This window comes from Choloepus didactylus, chromosome 2, assembly GCF_015220235.1.
Source record: "Choloepus didactylus isolate mChoDid1 chromosome 2, mChoDid1.pri, whole genome shotgun sequence".
NCBI lineage: Eukaryota > Metazoa > Chordata > Mammalia > Pilosa > Megalonychidae > Choloepus > Choloepus didactylus.
Window position 1 is genome coordinate 148,371,736 of NC_051308.1, and position 17,390 is coordinate 148,389,125.

Here is a 17,390-nt window from a genome sequence, read left to right on the forward strand (position 1 = left end):
TCAACAGATGAGTGGATAAATAAATGTGGTATATACACACGATGGAATACTACATGGCAGTAAGAAGGAACGATGTCGTGAAACATATGACAAGTTGGATGAACCTTGAAGACATAATGCTGAATGAAATAAGCCAGGCACAAAAAGAGAACTATTATATGCTACCACTAATGTGAACTTTGAAAAATGTAAAATCAATGGTTTATAATGTAGAATGTAGGGGAACTAGTGATAGAGAGCAATTAATGGAGGGGGAATGATAACCCAATAACAACAGATAAGCTATCGTGGGTAAATTTAACGTTCTGGGAATGCCCAGAAATAACTATGGTTTGTTAATTTCTGATGAGTATGGTAGGAAGAAGTTCACAGAAATGTTGCTATATTAGGTTATTTTCTTGGGGTAGAGTAGGAACATGTTGAAAGTAAAGTAGTTATTTTATGTTAGTTGTCTTTTTTTTACTCACTTGTTATGTTATGATTTGTTTGAAATGTTTTTTTATTGTATGTTTTTTTAAATTTTTTTTTGCTATAGTTAATTTTTTTGAAAAGAGTTAATTAAAAAAAAATGAACAATATGCATATGCAGAGCCCCCTTGAGGAGCTGGTGGAGAATTCAAGGGTGTTGGGCTTCCCCACCTCGATGGTTGCTGATGTGGTCACAGACATAGGGGACTGGTGGTTGGATGGGCTGATCCCTCTACCACGGGACCTGCCCTTGGCAAGATTGGTGCTGCAAGGGAGAGGCTAGGCCTGCGTATAATTGTGCCTAAGTGCCTACTCCCGAATGCCTCTTTGTTGCTCAGATGTGGCCCTCTCTCTCTAGCTAAGCTAACTTGGCAGGTGAAATCACTGCCCTCCCCCCATGTGGGATCAGACACCCAGGGGAGTGAATCTCCCTGGCAACGTGGAATATGACTCCCGGGGAGGAATGTAGACCCAGCATCGTGGGATGGAGAACATCTTCTTGACCAAAAGGGGGAAATGAAAGGAAATGAAATAAGCTTCAGTGGCAGAGAGATTCCAAAAGGAGCCGAGAGGTCACTCTGGTGGGCACTCTTACACACAATATAAACAACCCTTTTTAGGTTCTAACGAATTGGAATAGCTAGCAGTAAATACCTGAAACTATCAAACTACAACCCAGAACCCATGAATCTTGAAGACGATTGTATAAAAATGTAGCTTATGAGGGGTGACAATGTGATTGGGAAAGCCTTATGGACCACACACACCTTTGTCCAGTGTATGGATGAATGAGTAGAAAAATGGGGGCAAAAAAAAAAGGGCACCCAGTGTTCTTTTCTCCTTGAATTGTTCTTTTTCACTTTAATTTTTATTCTTATTATTTTTGTGTGTGTGGTGTTGAAAATGTTCAAAAATTAATTTTAGTGATGAACGCACAACTATATAATGGTACTGTGAACAATTGTACGCTTTGTATGACTGCATGGTATGTGAATATACCTCAATAAAAATGAATTTAAAAAAAAAAAAACTGAAGAGGAAAAAAAAAAAAGAATGACGTCCAGGAGAAAGACAGAAAAGGACGAAGAGGTCCTGATGGAAGTTCAGTTGAGGACAAGGGCAAGAAGTGTCAGAGTTAATGTTGGGCAGATGGATTGAGGTCAGATGTGGCAAAAAGGAGAGGGGGCAAGCTTCATTCGGGATAAGGAATTGAATTTAATGTGACAGGCACTGGGGAGCTACAAGTTTCTTTTGGTGTGAGAAAGACTGTGCTTTAGAATGATTAATATGGGAGCAATCTGCAGGCTGAATGGAATGGGGCCTCAGGATCAGGGAGACTCCCACATCTGCTTAATTTGTTCTTGATGTTTTCCTATGACTTCTGCATCCCTTCTGCAAGCAGTGATTGTTGTGACCTTGGGGTCATTCAAGGATGAAAAAAAACGTGCCTGGCTTGTAGCCTAATAGAAATAATGATAAGTACAAAATAACTGTGATGCAAGGTAAAAAGTTTTCTTAGTGAGGTACAGGTGCCATGGTATGGCACTTCAGAGGAGAGAGACATTATATCCTGAGAGAGGGAATTAGAGAGCAAGGCTGCATTCAAAATGGACTGCCTAACCTAGGGCAGATTTGCATGCAAGGAATGCTGGGAGGTCAGCAAACAGACCGGGAGGATATACAGCAGGAAAGATAAGGCTGGGAAAATGGTGGAGGCTGAAAAGAGTGTCTAAAGGAGTAGAGCAAACTTGGTCTTGTTTTCCGCAGGTGCCAATGGAGAAGGTCAGTAGGCCCAGGACAGTGTTGACAAAGTCAGTCAAACATCAATCAGTTCCATGGTTCTCTGCCATCAGCCAATTCACAAGAGGACAAGAATCTCCGCTGAGAATTAAGGGAACACACTCCAGGCACCAAGAAGGGAAGAGCTGGGCAGGCTGAAAGTCTCAGATTAGTAGGCTGGTGTTCAGAGAAGGGGTCTAGTCACAAAGGGAAACTGAGGCAGAAACTGCTATATCATGTCTGAGGCAGGCAGCACCCCCCCTTCCAGGCCCTGTGACTGGTTTGCTGGAGCTGCTGACCAGGCTTTCAAGTCTAGTAGGGCTCAGGAAGGATAAAGGACTGTCCTGTAGGTGGCAGTTGCCTGTCTCTGCTGCCGTGACGGCTGGACCAAGGCTGTTCTAGTTTGCTAATGCTGCCAGGATGCAAAACACCAGAAATGGATCAGCTTTTATAAAGGGGATTTATTTGGTTACACAGTGACAGTCTAAAGGCCATAAAGTATCCAAGGTAACACATCAGCAATCAGGTGTCTTCACTGGAGGATGGCCAATGGTGTCCGGAAAACCTCTGTTAGATGGGAAGGCACGTGTCTGGCATCTGGTTCTGGTTTCAAAATGGCTTTCTCCCAGGATGTTCCTCTCCAGGCTGCAGTTCCTCAAAAATGTCACTCTTAGTTGTACTTAGGGTATTTGTCCTCTCTTAGCTTCTCCAGGGCAAGAGTCTGCTTTCAACGGCCGCCTTCAAAATGTCTCTCATCTGCAGCTCCTGTGCTTTCTTCAAAGCATCTCTCTTGGATGTAGCGCCTCTTCAAAACGTCCCTCACAGCTGCACTGAGTTCCCTCTCCCCGTCAGCTCATTTATGTGGCTCCACTGATCAAGTCCCACCCAATGGGCGGGCCAACACTCCATGGAAATTATCCAATTAGAGTCATCACCCACATTTGGGTGGGGCACAAAGAATAACAATCTAATTAACACTGATAGGTATACCCTCACAAGGTTACATCAAAGATAATGGCATTTGGGGGGACATAATACATTCAAACTGGCACAAAGGCCAAACTCAATCTAGGTCCCTAGGGCTGGACAGGTTTTGAGCCTGTCCAAATATTAATCATTAATGCTAGGCACTTTGCTAGTCTCTGGGGACATAGTGGTCAAGAAGACAAACACTGTCCTTGCTCTCACATACCTTAGAATCTTGAGGAAAATCACAGAGAAGGAGAGGCTGGGGTGGGTATAAGAAATGGGCTTGACTGACCCCATGGAAAGGAAGGGGCATGTTAGGAGGTAAGGCTGAGAGAGTTGATGGGGTGAAGATCCCAAAGCACTTCAAATGCAAGGCTAAGAAGCCTGAGGTTGACCAGCCCCTGCTGCCTTCTCCAACTACTTTCCCAGATATCCTTCTCTAGATTAGTCTGGTGGGGAGACAGTTTAGAGCCCCTATTCTGGGTCCCCAAAGCATCTTCAAAGCGCTTAATTTTGTTAGGTTTTCTATCTCCTTTCCCAGACTATAAGCATCTTGGGAGAAGGAACCATGTCTTCTCCCCCTCCTTCTTCATCTTTGCTACCTCAGTTGTAGCATTGTGTATAGCTCACAGTAAGCTTCTTTACATGTTTGATGAATGAATGAATGAATCCCGTAGGCAATAAAGAAACTATTTGGCCAATGCCTGGTTTATCATCAGCATTAGACTGGAAGCTCTTGAAAGCTAAACATCATTGCCTTCTAGTCCTTTTGTAATTCTACCCAAGGCTTAGAACAATGCCCTGTACAGAGTGAGCACTCCATAAATGTTGTTTGCATGACCTTGTGGAAGCAAAAGTTTCTCTTCAGTGCCCTAATTCCTGCCCAGTTAGGGGCGGAGTGTCTTAAAATCCACCTGCTCAGATATACCTCTCTTCCTTAAAAGTTGTCAACAAACTACTAGGATGACTCCTTCTGGCTATTGTGTTACAGGAAAAGGCATCCTGAGCCCCACTCCTGGCCTCACAACAGATAACATCTACTGAAGTTGAACTAGTCTTAATTCATTAGGAATTGAGAATAATAATGGTGTAATTAACATTGCACCAGGCATTATTCTGAGTTCTCCATTTATATGTGAACTCAACCCTTCCAACAACCCTCTGAGGTTGTCAGAACCATAATCCCAGGCTCCAAATGGGGAAGCAAGCTACAGGGAGAGCAGCGGGGTTGAATCCAGGCGACTGTCCTCAAGTTCGCAGTTACCCCACACTGCAGCTGTTTCTTTGAGGGAAGACGTTAGGAGAGAATCAGCCAGCAACTGGAAATGGGCTTGTTAGGCAAGTGGTTCTAAACCTTGTTGCAGACAGATGAACCCCAAGACCAGTTAAATCAGAATTTCTCAGAATGGGACCCTGGCATTATTATTTTTTAAACTTTCTGGTGATTTCATGTACAACCAAGGTTGGGAATGAGGACTTTCAGCCCTACCTACTAAGGTGCAGACCATGGGCCAGGAGCATCAGGATCACCTGGGAGCAGGTTAGAAATGCAGGATCTCAGACACCTGCTTAATGCAAATCTTACTGGTAATAGTATCCTCAGGTGATTAATGGGCTTTGTAGTTCGAGGAGTACTGGTTTAAGGTTTAGGTATTTACACTCTCATTCTTCTGAGTTTTCAGGCTTACATTATTAACATTAAATTAAGTCCTGATAAACAGAGCTCAGAACTCCATCAGAAAGCTCAGAACCAAAAAGTTCAGGTTTATTGATCAAGAAAATGACCTCAGAATTCATTTATTTGAATGGTTGTGGGGTCACCAGGACTTTTTCCTCCGCCCAGAAAAGAAAGGTCTAGTTAATATCAAGTTCTCTAATACTAACAATGGGAAGGAATAAAGAGATAAAGGGAAGAGCCAGCCCTTCACCCTTTTTCTCTGGGTGATCCTACTTGGTAGCCAAGGGTTTGACATGTTTAAGCCTGTGGCAAACAAAAATGATAAATGAAAAGACCTCCAGGATTTTGCCATTCCAGAACATATCAGCCTGGAAAGTGACTCAAACAGATGTTGAATAGATGAGTGAATTGGTTAATTAACTCTCTTTAGGTACACTATGAATAGGGCTGATACTTAGCTGGTAGGTGCCTGTGTGGCATAAGGACCAGGATTCAGTCCCATTGATCAGACTCCCACTTTGCTGGGCTGGCATCCACACTGTATTAGTCATTGCATATTTATGGAAACTAAACTGTCTGTGAGAATATGGTTCCAGGTTACAAACTGAGTTACAAAGGAAGATTTAGGAGCCAACCTGATGTGGCTCACTCATAGGACTCGATGGAGGAAGAGGGAATAGAGCCTGATTGGCTGGGAATCTGGGAGAAACCACTCGCTAGTGCAGAACCTGGCAGTCTCAAAACAGCAACAAGATGGAGGGGGACTGTATCTTGGAGAAGGAATCAAAATTAATAATAGATCAAACTGAGAGTGTGTGCATATAGCTGTCACATAAATATGGCGGCATAAATCTGGAAGCAAGACTGGGCTAAGCTACAACAGAAGAGTGCAAAGGGAAGGGAGACCAGGAGCAGGAGTTGGGTAGGCAGAGACTCATTGAAGTTGGGGAGTAGAGATGGAAGAAGAGGAATGAAAGTATACCAGTTAGGATTAGGTTCAGCTGAAAGCACCAGAAAACCCAAAACAACAGAGGCTTAGAACTTTATTCCCTTTCAGGAAACAAAGTCTGGATGTTAAGTTTTCCATAGCTGGTATGGCAGTTCCAGGATTATCAGGGACCCAGACTCCCTCTATCTTGTTATTACACCATCCTCAACATGTGGCTTCCATCTCATGGTCAAGATGGCAGCTCAAACTCCAGCCATCATGTCTACACTCTAGTCAGTAGTAAAGAGAAAGTAACAACTTAAGCACGTTCCCTTCCTTTAAGGCAGGGTTTCTCATCCTTGGTATCATTGACATTTTGGATCAGATAATTCTTTGTCATGGCAGGCTGTCTTAAGCATTGTAAGATGTTTAGCAGCAAGCCAACTTGGCAGATGAAATCACTGCCCTCCCCACTACATGGGATCTGACACCCAGGGGTGTAAATACCCCTGACAACGTGGAATATGACTCCCAGGGAGGAATCTGGACCCGGCATTGTGGGATGGAGAACATCTTCTTGACCAAAAGAGTGATGTGAAATGAAATGAAATAAGTTTCAGTGGCTGAGAGATTCCAAAAGGAGCTGAGAGGTCACTCTGGTGGGCACTCTTACGCATAATATGAAAAACCCTTTTTAGGTTCTAATGAATTGGAATAGCTAGCAGTAAATGCCTGAAACTATCAAAATACAACCCAGAACCCTTGAATCTTGAAGACAATTGTATAAAAATATAGCTTATGAGGAGTGACAATGTGATTGGGAAAGCCATGTGGATCACACTCCCCTTTGTCCGGTGTACAGATGGATGAGTAGAAAAACAGGGGCACAAAAAAAAAAAAAAGCACCCAGTGGTCTTTTTTACTTTAATTGTTCTTTTTCACTTTAATTTTTATTCTTATTACTTTTGTGTATGTGGTAATGAAAATGTTAAAAAATTAATTTTGGTGATGGATGCACAACTATATGGTGGTACTGTGAACAATTGTATGACTGTATGGTATGTGAATATATCTCAATAAAATTGAATTTTATATATATATATATTAAAAAAAGATGTTTAGCAGCATCCCTGGCCTCTACCCACTAGATGCTGGTGTAACCTCTCCAGGTGTGTGCTCTGACCACCTCCTATTCATCCTGTAGATGAAGGAGGGATCCTCCTACCCTAAATTGGGTGAATAGTCAAACACATGATGTCTGGCACTGGACAGATGAGATTGGCAGAGGTTTATTAGTCACACAGACTCACAACCTGAGGGAGGAGGACGCCATGCCATGCAGGGTCACAGAGTGATTGCACCCAGGAATAGAGTGAGTGAGAAGGGGTTGTGGGAGGCAGGCTGTTAGTAACAAGACAGTGAAGGCCTCCTGGTTCCTGTGGAAGAATGTGATTGGCTTGTTTGAATAAGTCCATGGGCTGGTATGAGATGAAGGTGAAATCTATTAGGTTGAGGACCAGATGGAGTGCAGCTGGCCTGGCTAAAAGGGGAACTCGTCAGGTGGGGATCCTTTCCCACTGGCTGGGGGGCAAATCTCACAAGAACAGAGGAGCTCATGGTTGGGCCTTTGGAGCCCTGTGAGACTCAAAAACATCAAGCTAGCACTCGAAATTCTAGGTCTTACAATACAGCATGACAACCAAAAATGTCTCCCGACATTGCCAGATATCCCCGGGAAACAAAATAACCCCAGGTTGAGAACCTCTGCTTTTAGTTGGTTTCACTGAGGTTGTGCATGATCCCTCTGCTTACATGCCATTGATCAGAACTTAGTCACAGAGCCAACTCCTACCCACAGGGAGACTTGGAAATGTAATCTTTCTTCCCGTCAGCAATGTACCCAGCTGAAAGTCAGGAGTTCTATTACTAGAAAGAATGTTAGAAGAGATATTGGGAGATGATACAAGTGCAAGGATTCAGAAAAATGTGGTAATTTTTTTGGGGGGCGGGGACAGTTCCTGCAGTCACATCCCAGATAATGGTTGAGGTCATTGGCAACATGGATCTATGAAGCAGGGGCTCTCCTCCCAGAGACTGAGACTTCCTCTGAGAAAGATGAGCATTTTGTTCTTGCTCAGTGGTTGCCTTTCAACATGTGGCCTTCACTCAGGTTAAGAGCATGTTACACACTCTGGTGGGCACTGTTACATACAATATAGACAACCCTTTTTATGTTCTAATGAATTGGAATAGCTAGCAGTAAATACCTGAAACTATCAAACTGCAACCCAGAACCCATGAATCTTGAAGATGATTGTATAAAAATGTAGCTTATGAGGGGTAGCAATGTGTTTGGGAAAGCCTTAGGGACCACACTCCCCTTGGTCTAGTTTATGGATGGATGAATAGAAAAATGGGGGAAGAAAAAAAAAAAAAAAAAACAGAAAGAAAGAAAAAAAAGGCACCCAGTGTTTTTTTTTTTACTTTAATTGTTCTTTTTCACTTTGATTTTTATTCTTATTATTTGTGTGTGTGTGGTGATGAAAATGTCAAAAATTAATTTTGGTGATAAATGCACTAACTATATAATGGTACTGTAAACAATTGAACGTATGCTTTGTTTTGTATGACTGCATGGTATGTGAATATATCTCAATAAAAATGAATTTGAAAAAAGAAAAGTATATTACAGGTACAGTATTCCCTAGCCATCCTTGGATATGGAGATCTTCTCTTTAGTTTTAAATGTATAGTTCCCAAGAGATAGCAACATGTTTCCTCCCCGCCTCCTTTATTTCCTTTATAACAGCCCTGCATATGGGCTCTCAGGAGACCTAGAGACCTAGCCTGGTTCTACCATTAACTTAGGGTAGGTCACTGAACCACTCTGAGCCTTGGCATCCTCATCTGCAAAATCAGGGACTGACCGGGTGTCTCTAAGATCCTTCCGGGTCTGAAATGCTTCAGTTCTCTGAAAGCCACGAGACCACAGAGGGTAACAGAGAAAGCCCCTCTCTGATGACTGGCATCAAGAAAGCCCCTGGCTGAGTCTCTGTCTAGCCAGACTGCCCTGCTGTGCAATGTTCCAGCCAGGCAGATGTCACTTAGATTTCCCCCATGGGCTCCAGAGAGTCCTGCTTTGGATAAATGACACACTTGTCTCACTAGATCTGACCAACTCAAATCACGCCATATGTGCCTCATTACAAACCTGTCCCTGTGCCAGCCAGATGGATGTGGAACTTCCTGGGCTCCTGACTAAAGGTTGTCAGGGCCTCATGGTGGCGCAGCTGGCCCTTGAGAAGTGGTTTTGTTTCAGTCATCACACCCCATGTCCTGTTTAAGTTCTGTTTCTCTGGTTTAAATGTTTTCTTTTCTTTAATTTTTCAGTTATCACTTCTTGGGCACCTGGTATGTGCCAGGCACTCCGCAGAGCCCCAGGAATATAAAAACCGATATGTAACAGTCCCCCCTTTTCTGGAGCTGGCATTGAACCAGGCCTTCCTGGTGTTCCAAGATCTCTTCCTACCTAGCTCTGCAGCCTCTTTCCCTCCACTTGCCACATTGCTCTGCTTTTGTTCTTCCTGCCTGTCTTGTGTCTCTTTCTCTATGGAGGTCTTGCACATGCACATGCTCAGACTGAACACAGACACCCCCCGCACCTCCCTCCACATACATGCACACGCATGCACTTACGTGCACACACATGCACGCATGCACACTCCTCCCTCCCTGGTTTTGGCTTCCTCATTCTTCAGGTTTCAGCTTAAATGTTCCTTCCTTAGGGAGACCATCTCCCCAAACCCAAACAAGTATGCCCCTTTCTTATATACTCCCATACACCCTGTTTTCCCTTTTCAAAATATTCTCCATTATTCTAATTGCCTTTTAAGTCTTCTCCCTTGCTGGACTGTCAACTACCTGACGGCACTCAAGAGCTGAGTTTCTCCTGATCACTGCTAGATCAATTTCTGTCACAAAGCAGGCCCTCGATAAATGAAGAATGAATGAATACATTGATGAATGAAGCTACAACAGGGAGAGACTTTAGACAAATATACTCTGGGCTTGAAGAAGGAGTATAAATTAGCAAAGCAAAGAGACAAGCAAAAAACATCCCAGGTGGGAAGAAAAAGTATGCATAAAGACAAGAGGCAGGGGCCTCCGGTATGTCCAGGGCCAGCGTTGAAGTTCAGTAGGGCCGATGTGCAGTGTCCAGGGCTGGCACTTCCTGTCGCCTGCCTGCTTGCTCCCTGGGCCACTGGCCAGCTCCTCCCTTATGCTTTGTCTTTCCTCACCTGCCCTCCACTGGCCCCAGAAACCTTGCTTAAGAGCTTTCAGAAGCTGTTGCTCTGGAGTCCCTAAAGTAGTGTTCCTCCCTCCCTCTCTTCCTTTCCCAAACCATCATGTATTTATTGAGCTCCTTCTATTTGTCGAGAGTTGGAGAGAGAATTTCCTTCCCCCTCTCTGCTTTGGAAGATGAATCCAGCCAAAAAAAAAGAGCAGAAATGCTTCCACTGGCTTGGAACTGTGCCTGGGAAACAGATGAGGGCTGGAGTGCAGGCAAATAAGGGCAGAAAGGGGCTCTTGTTGGATCTTGAAGTAGGCACAGATTTAGAGGGCCAGCTTAGGTGAATTGCCCAGAACAGAAACGTGGCACAGAAAGATCAGAAAAACCTCTCTCCTCTTATGTGCCCTTTAAATGACACCTTCTCTTCTGTTCCTCATGGTTCGGGGGCTGGTTGTCAGGTGTCCAGCCAGTGGCTACTGACTCAGAAGTTACACTTTGTCCTGGATCCAACTTGTCCACTCAGGCACACTCAATATCAAGAGTGGAGTAAAGGGGTAGAGTAAAGGGGCCTCTTGATTCCCCACAGAAGGGGCAGGCAGAAAATGCAGGAAGTCAGGGAGTATGACTTTGTTTGCCTTCCACCAAAGAAATGTTAATTTCTCTTGCCAAGCTGACCCCTGGTTTTCTCCGTGAAGAGACACTGTCTTAGTTTCCTAGCTGCTAAAACAAATATCATACAGTGGGTTTGCTTAACAACAGGATTTTTTTTGGCTCATTTTTGAGGCTAGACAAAACCTAAAATCCAGGCATCAGCAATATGGTATTTTCTCCCTGAAGACTGTGGCATTCTGGGGCTGGCTGCTGGTGATCCTTGGGTCCTTGGCCTTTCCATTACATGGCAATGCATATGACAGTGTCTTCTCTTTTCTCTTCCAGTTTCTTTCCCACGTGGCCTTCTTTATAAGGCCTCCAGTAATAGGATTGAGACCCATCCTGATTCAGTTAGCCACATCTTAACTAAAAATGACATCTTCACATGTTCCTATTTACAATGGGGTCACAGACACAGGAATGGGTCAAGATTAAGATCTTTTTTTCTGGGGTACCTCACTCAAAGCCACCACAGATACTGCCTTTGAAATATCTTAGTTGCTTTTCTCTACTGGGGAGGAACTTAAACCTGCAAAATGCATTACCTTCCTGCAGACAGGAGGGAGAATACACCAAGGAAGCTGCTCAGAGCTGCTGAAAGCAAAGCAAAGAGGGGTAGGATGAGTGCAAGCATTAACCGTGCACTAACCATGCACTGCCCACAGTTAACACACTGCAGGCTTCATGTGTGCTGGGGAGCTGCCAGCTAAGGTGGAGGCTCAGAGAAAACAAACTCCTGGAAATGAGACATAGACTTAGCATGCAAATGTTTTATCTTGTGTTACTGAGTGGGGTTTCGTGTCTACTCCCTAACTTGATTGCCAGCTCCTTGGGAGCAGAGACAATGTCATATACTTTTGTGTCACCCAAAGAATCCATTCCAGAGCTGACAAACCATTGATGGGTCTCAGGACATATTTGCGAGTTCCTTGATGGATGGATGGAGAGCTGAGGAAAGGCATGGCTTGGAACAAAACCCAGGTGCATGGCTCATAGCCAAGCCTGACAAGGCTGCCCACAGAGAGGGCTGTCCCTCAGCTCACCTGGGCACACAGAACAAAGTGCCCAGAAGTAAACTTGTTTAAATCCAGATTAAGTGCATGTTTTTGATGAGACAGAAGTTAGGAGGAAAGTCCCTTTGGCCTTACAGAGGGCACAAAAAAAATATATCATCTGAGGAATGGGGAGAGGAGACAAAGAGGTTAGTGAGACAGGAAGACTGGGAAAAATAGAGCCAGGAAACAGAGTAGGAGGGAAAGAGGCTGGAAGAAAGAAGGAGGACCTTTGCCAGGAGGAGGTGGAGGAACAAAGAGGAGATGAGTGCTGCATCCAAGCACATGGTGGGGTGACAGTAAGCGAGGCAGAGGATGCCCAGAAATATTTGCCATATTCCTGGTCTGCATTTCTCCTCTACACTGAGAGTTGTCATCTGAGGCCTGTAGATTATAAAGACCCTTAGCCTACATCTTGGAGGGGTACAACCCAGCCCAGGCCCCCTCGGATGGATTTTCCCTGCACAGAAAAAATGAGGGGCCCCCTCAGCTGAAGGAGTGCCTGCCAGCCATGGATGAGCTCCTGCTCCCAGCCCCTGACCTGCGTGTACAACTGTCAAACAGCACTTTAAAGTGGGGCAGCAGCATTGAAAATTCTTCCAAGGAAAAACGTATAGAGAAATTTTTTTGTCCATATGTTTTATTCTTTGGGAATCCTACACCTGTTGGCAGGAACAGTTCACAGGGCTAATGCAGGGGGCACTTTAGGCAGAGTCTCAGAGGGAGTGGGTGGGGTTGGCCAGGCCATGTGGGCCAGGCCTGGGGTTTTGGAGTAGGCCCAGGATCATTTGTTCATTCAACAAACATTTGTTGAATGTCTATTAGGAATAGAGCAAACAAGACCGACAAAGTCCCTGATCTCTTGGAGCTTACATTCCAGTTAGGGGTGATAGATAATAGACAAATAAGACACTTTTTATGTATGCTAATTTGTTACTCTTTGCTCCCCAACTAGCCTGAGACTGCTTGGGACCAGGTCTTCTCAACTCTGATGACAACAGCACAAAGCAGAAACACACTGAATACTTTTGTGTGTCAATATAAATTTGACTTTAAAAAAAAAAATTATTGTGGTAACATATATACAGCTTAGTATTTTAACCACTTTCAAGTATGCAATTCAGTGCTGTTAATTACATTCACGATGTTGTGCCACCATCACCACCATCCATTACCAAAACTTTTCCATCAACCTAAACCTAACTTGACTTTGAACAACAACCTTTTTGCCTCTTTTCCTTTCACCATTTCCAAAATAGTCAATCATCCCTTCAGGCGTGGGAGGGAAAGGAAGACTTCCTAGGTTAGAACCCTTTAGAAGGAGAGAAAGCTGTCTCCTTACTAGTAACCCTTCTGCTAGCTTCTTCCTCTAATCCACCTTCCTTCACAACTGGAAGATCTTTGTAACATGCCAGTGTTCTCATGAGAATCCCTGCTTAAAATGTTTTGACAATGAAGTGGTTGGGGTGCTTTTGACTTGCAAGAAATAGAAAGCCCTGGCTCAGCAGGTACAACTATAAGGACATTTATCATTTCACCCAAGTAACCTGGATAAGGTGGCTCTCAGTTGGCTGATTCCGTAATTTCAATGTCTCTACCAGGAGCCCAAGTTCTTCCCTCTTTCTGTTCTGTTATTCTCAGGCTGGATCCCTTCAGGCTGGCTAGATGATTGCTGCATCCAGATACCAAAACCCCCATCAAAAGAAGTGATCCTCTTTTTGCCCCGTGTATCTCTATAAGAATAAGGAAGCCTATTCCCAGGGACTCCAGCAGAGTCATCCTCATGACTCATGGGCCAGAATTGAGCTGACATCCCTTCCTAAATCACTGGCAAGGGAATAGGATTTCCATGGTTGTCTCTAAGAAGTACAGGGCCATGCAGAGGTCAATTTCCTGATCCAATAAAAGGGCTCTGTTAGTCAAGGAGGCAGGGGTGAGTGGGTGACAACTTGATGGGTAGACAACCACACGTATCTGTTACAGATGACTTCCTCTCACCTTCAGGAAGAAACTCAAACTCTGCAGCAGGACATCAAAGGCCCTTCATGAACAGGTCCCTGCCTGCTACAGCCAACTGCCTTTCTCTAGCCATATCAAAGTGTTTGCAATTACCTGAACCCTCTTTGTTCTGTAATGCCTCCATGGCTTTGCCTATCCTGGCCCTGGCCCCTCCCACTGTGTTCTCCCAGACAACACTTTCTCACTACCACTCTGCTCAAGTGCACTGCACCTTCCCAGAAGCCTTCCTTGACTCCTGTCTCCAGATTGAGTTAGGAGCTGCTCCTTGACAAGAGACTCAATTATAGCAGACTGGTACAATGGTTAAACACACAGGCTCTGAAGTCAGACTGCCTAGTTCAAATCCAGCTCTGACACTTACTAGCTAGATGACATCAGACAAGATATTTAAACTCTCTGAAGAAACAGACTGATTCTTCTTCTGTAAAATGGACCTAATGATGGTACAAACAGGCCTTGTAATACTACATACTTCACTGGGTTGTTGAGAGTATGACAAGGTATGTAAAGTGCTTAGCACAGGACCTACACATAAAAAAAGCTCAATAAATGCTATCATTAAAAAACAGAAAACAACAGGTATTGGAGAGGATGGAGAAAATGGAACTCTAATGCATTGTTGATGGGAAGGTAAAATGGTGCAGCCACTGTGGAGAACAATATGGTAACTCCTTAAAAAGTTAAATATGGAATTTCCAAAAGACCCAGCAATTCCACTTCTGGGTATATAGCCAAAGAAAGTGAAAACAGGGTCTCATACAGATACTCATACGCCAATGTTTATAGCAGCATTATTCACACTAGCCAAAACGTGGTAACAACCCAAGTGTCCATCAATAAATGAATGGATCAACAAAATGTGGTCCATACACACAATGGAATATTATTCAGCCATAAGAAAGAATGAAGTTCTGAGACTGCTGCAACATGAAAGAAACTTGGAAACATTAGGCTCAATGAAATAATCAAGGCACCTAAGAACAAATATTGTATGATATCACTTATAAGAGATGACTAGAAATAGCAAATTTGCATATAGAAAGTAAATTGGGGGGGAATACTTGCTGGAAAAATTTTTTAACATTTAAATAAAAATTTTAACCTTCCCCCATCCTCCAATGTTAATTCTTGTTATTCGGTGGTGGTTATTAGCATGCCTCAAGGAGGAGCATCTGTTGATACACTCAAATGTAGCAGCCTAGTGCCTCAATGTGATTCTGAGATACTTGATCACTTTGCAAATGGCTTTAATATTTCACTACCCAGTTTCTTCATCTTCAAAGATAGGCCTCTGTAGTCTTTTGGGCAGTGGTCTTCAGTGCAGACAGACAGATAGCTTGCTGTGTATGGCAGATGTTTTTGAAGCTCCCCTCACCGCCATTGCCTGGGTTCTCTCTGCATTGGAGGACTATCTCTGAAGAGGAATTCAAGGTACCTGCCCCCACCTTCTCAGAGCTCTCTCTCTTATCAGTTATCTCCTGAGTAAGGAGATTCCTGGTTCCTACAGATCCTGACTCCCTCATCTTTAAACTTCAAAGGGTTATGAATTACAAGACGCTCAGGGGAAGTCTGAGGGTAGGAAGGTAGAATCACCCACTCCAGACCCCTCACAGTTGGAGAAAAACCTCCAAAAGGCAAGATGATGATTGACGTTTCAGTAGGGCCAGACCCCGTAGGTACCCTGACTGATTTCTGCAGAGCCTGGGGTCCTGAGGAACTCTGGGTACACAAGCTATATTTGTGCATCTGTTTTCTGGGCTTTGGGTTGACCCGTTAAAGACCTGGCGAAGTTATGGTATTTGTGGTGGGTGAAAAGATGCTCGCACCTAGCAGCAAAAAATATGCTTTCAAAAGACTGACTTTTCTGCATCTGTCTAAATTTCTTTTATAATGTGCAAAGGCCCATTAATTAATACAGATTATATTTTAGGATTAGGGGTTTAAACCTCTCTCCAGAAGTCAGCTTATTCCTGCAAAAAAAGATACAGAAATGAGCCAAGAGTAGCAAATAACCTATGCACCTTTCACTAGGGCCCAAATATTTTCATAGGTAAATGCAGGGTGGGCCTTAGTAAGAAAGTGAGAGGAATGATCTGGGAAGGTGCTTTCTGCCCCAAAGTATCTCCCCCTCTGGCTTGAGCCTTTGCCTGAAGTGTCACCATTACAGATTCATACTTAAGGTTAGCACGTTGTCACTATTCAAAATCAGTCACAGGCATATGAATTGGTGAGCAGAGCCATTCCAACATGGACAACCCAGGGAGGATATAATTATAATAATAATTTAATTGGTGTTTTTCTGTTTAAAAGTTATTATAACAAACATTTAATTGATGCTTTTTTGCTTGGAAAAAAAAAACTCACCTATCTTGATAATACCCAATATCTAACAATTATTCATTTTGGTTTTGTTTGAAATGTTGTTGTTCTTGTTTTTTATTGTTTGTTTTTTAATTTTTTGATTAAGTTAAAAAGAACAATAAATGAGTATTTAAAAAAGTAAATAAGTAATTGAACAATGTGGGGAGGAGGGGAATGGAATGTTTTGGGTGTTCTTTTTTACTTTAATTTTAATTTTATTTTTTGGAGTAATGAAAATGTTCAAAGATTTTGGTGATGAATGCACAATTATATAGATGATACTATGAACAACTGTACACTTTGGAGGATTGTATGTTATGTGACTATATGTCAATAAAATTGCATTTTAAAAAAAGATAAACAAACAGACAAAAAAAACCCACAATTATTCAGCATTTACTATGTGCCAGGAACTGTTTTAAGTGCTTACATTAGTTTACTCATTCAGTCATCTGAATAGCAACCCTATTGGTCTGTGCTCCAATGTCACCTTATCATGCTATTTCAAACCACAGTTCTTCAGCCACCCATTTTATCCTCCACCACTGCACTTACCACTCTAACATTCTATTTGTTTACTTGATTATTTGTTGTTGTCTGTGTCTCTCCACTAGAATGTAAGCTCCCGTGAGGGTGAGGCTTTGTTGTATGCCCTGCACCTGGAACAATGCTTGGCATATAATAGACCTTCAACACATAATTGGTGAATGATTTAAAGTACTACTATCCCCCATTTTACAGATGAGGAAACTGAGGCCCAGAATAGTTAAGTAGTTTACCCAGATCACCGCTAGGAAGTAGCAGAGCTAGGATACAAACCCAGGCAGTTTGACTCTGGAGACAACATACACAGCTCCTACAGTGGACTGCCTCAAGATCCCCTGGAACAGGGATGAGGAAGGGCGTTGCTAGCCCAGGTACACGGCACCAGTCACGGGCCAGCCTGAGTTGGGGAGCTTGTGCAGCAGGGGTAGGTCAGGGTATTCAGCTCATGGGAGGGAAAGGAAGGCCCTGAGAATATGATGGGCACTGATTATTAACTTCAGCTTTTTGCCACTTGTGCTATAGTCCCACCCTGGTGAACAGTGCTAGGTATCAACCTGGCATGAACATAATCACACAGAAACCAACAGATATTTACCAAACCCCTTTTGTATACAAAGCACTAGCTAGGTGCCAAGAGAAATAGCACAC